This window comes from Myotis lucifugus, unplaced genomic scaffold (assembly GCF_000147115.1).
Source record: "Myotis lucifugus unplaced genomic scaffold, Myoluc2.0 scaffold_198, whole genome shotgun sequence".
Taxonomy (NCBI): Eukaryota; Metazoa; Chordata; class Mammalia; order Chiroptera; family Vespertilionidae; genus Myotis; species Myotis lucifugus.
The window spans coordinates 1,843,492-1,846,531 of NW_005871246.1; positions in this window are offsets into that span (position 1 = coordinate 1,843,492).

A 3,040-nucleotide genomic window follows, 5' to 3' on the forward strand; every position below is an offset into this window, starting at 1 on the left:
CTGAATGCAAATTCAAGTGCCCACTCAGAACCGGGGAGACACCGCCCAGGAAGCAGCCGGAGGGGCCAGGACCCGAGACTGGGCGCTCCTCCCACCTCCAGAGACAATACTTCCTCTGTAGGACCCTTCCTGGCTGGGCCCTGGGCTCTCCGTGGCCTGGCTGCCAGCAGCATCATGGCCTGCAGATGACCACAAGTGACCCATCCTCAGCTCCTGGCAGACCCTGGTGCCTCCCCCAAACACACACACACCTCAGTCTGTCAACCAGAAACCTCAGTCCTCCTGGGGCAGCACAAGGCTGTGTCTCTCCCCCAGGGACACAGAAGAAAGCAGGACCTGCCCCCAGCTCCACGCCCTCAGTCTGGGTGCTTTCCTTCCTAGTGGCACCGCAGAGCATGGCCTCTGGATGGGACAGACCTGGGATCTGTGCTGCTCTGAAAGCCAAGCACAGTGCCCCCCCTCCCCCCGGGGTTACTGGGCAAATGAATTCCCACACCTTGACCGCTAACAAGGCTCCAAGCCCAGGCCTCTCCTTTCTCATTGCCAAGAGAAAAGACCACGTCCTGCCCTCCTCACAGGGGTGTGGGGACAGTGCTGGTGACACTATGAAAAGGAGGAAGTGTCCCATTCTAAATGGTAACACTTCTCAGTGACAATCAATCTGGTGCAAGTGACGCCCGTGTGTGTGGTGGGCGTGCCTTTGGGGCCGGCAGAAGCCATGCACTGCATTTCCACTTTCACGTAGTCAGTGATACAACGACTGCCTTCTAACCGCCTCCCTTTCTGCTACCAGGTTTGTTTCTGGCTGCCCTGTAAGGTCAAGTCATGAGGTGTGGCCTGTTCTATGGGGATCACACATGTCCTGCCTGACATCTCTCTAGAAGCTTCCAGCATTGGGTCCTGAACCTCCATGGCTCCAGGGACAAGAGGTGAGCTGCTGAGGCCTCCACCCTTCACTGGGGGACTCGGGGAGCCTATCATGACGAGGAGGCTGGGCTTTTCGGGCAGTAATCCTGCACCACGTGGGGAGTGGAGTGGGGGCGAGGGGCACCCCAGGATGATTCAAACTCTCCCCATGACTGCTGCCTGAGCCAGCACAAGTCTAACTAACATCCTCTGAAGGCCTTACCTAGCACCCACCTCTTACTTCCAAAACTGTAGAAACAGCCATTTCCAGAGCTTGTCAGAGAGGAGAAGCTCAGGAGACAACCGAGCGAACATTCCACCTCCAGCCGGGCAGCCGGCCTTGATACCAGGACAGCCAGGGGCCCCTAGGGACGGGAGCTGCCCACGCCCTGGACAGAGTCTCAGGTATCACCCGCAGCACGGCTCAACATCACCCTCCCTCAAAGCTTAAGAAAAAATACTGAAGCCCAAGCCCCACAACCAGGCACAGAAGCCGTGTGGGGTGTGGCCTGGGCATCAGGCCTTTTCAAAAATTTATAGGCTTTATTTGGGGGGCAGTTAGGTTTATAGCAAAACTGAGCAACAAGTATAAAGAATTAGTCCTCAAGCTCCCCAGGTGACTCCACTATGACCCAGGTGGAAACCCTGCACTAGCGCCACCTCCACATCCAGGGACAAGAGACCTCTCCACGTGGCCACATGAGGAGCCGCCAAGACCCAGAAAAGAAGCCAGGACCCCTGCCTAATCCTTGGTCAACAAACTCCGGGCCCTGGGCCGAACCTGGCTCCACCACTTGTTTTGGCACAGCCCACAGCTAGGAGTGGTTTTTACATTTTTTAATAGTTGGAAAAATATCCGAAGATTTCATGATGTGAAAATATTTACTACCTGGCCACTGCAGGAGAAGTCTGCCGCCCCTGTGCAAGGAGACTCACCACCTAGGGGACACGTGCCCTTCAGGAGGGACCCCACCTCGGCAGGTCTGAGCATCTGATTCTCTCCTTCTCTCCAGGGGCCAGGCCAGAGAGGATACAGGTGCGCTGTGGGCAGGGCAGGTGGGCCTGTACCTTTGAGAAGCTTCCCTGTCCCCCCCCACCCCCCCCCACCCCTTACGGCACCAGCTTCTAAGCCGACCTCGAGCTGCGTCTGTCCTGCTTGTCTGTGCCCTCTGCTGATCCTGCACGCTCCCAGGCACACCCCATGCTGTCCTGCACACACAAGGGAGGACTCAAACCCTCCTCTCCGACCTCAATGTTTTCACCGATTCCTGTCTCTTGAAAAATTTCCCAAGTTTCACCACCTTTCTCTGCTACAAATCAAAACACAGTCTGTCTAGGAGCCAAAGTGCAGGCTGCTGTGGATCTCCCACACTCCTGGCCCACGGGGAGCCTGCCCTCACCTATAACAGAAGCTGGCCGAGGCCTACCTGGAGTGAGTTAGGAGGCTCCGGAAAGGCTTTCAGAATAAAAACACCCCATCCTCCATGGCTTGACATATTTCCACCCAACAGCCAGACGTTTGCACCCAATGCAAACCTTCCCATGGCTCCGTAAATTAATTTAATCAGAGTGCTTCCAGCTCACACCCAGCAGACAGCCCACGTGGAGGGAGCTGGGGGCAGCGTGAAGGATGGAATGAGCTCCTGGGCACTCTGCCCGGGCACAGGGGGCAGGGGGGGCGGAAGGAGAGGCCTGACAGCACGAAGCACAGGATAAGCTTCAGGAAGGGGCGACACTAGTGCCAGGGTTGGGGACCCTGTGCTCGGATACCAGGGCCAGAGCCTCCTGCGGGTGTTCCCTCCCATAGCCCAGGGCCGCACTAGAGCCCGCAGAGTGAGCCAGGGCACAGAAGAGAAGCGAAGGGCAGGGAGGAACCCGAACTACTTTTTCCAAAGCCTGGGCCTAAGCTCGGCCGGCGGGGCGTGGGGACTGGCAGGGAAGAGTGGGGGGCCGCGCCCAGGGCACAGACGTTAGTTCTGCTCCGGAGGCTCCAGATTAAACAGCTCCAGGCAGGAAGCCCGCCTTCTCCCACATTGGGCAGGAAGTCATGATGCAAGTTTGCGTGTACTTTTTTTTTTTTCAAACATGAAATAGAGATTGGTGCCCCCCTCACAGGCTCTCCAGCCCGTCCCAC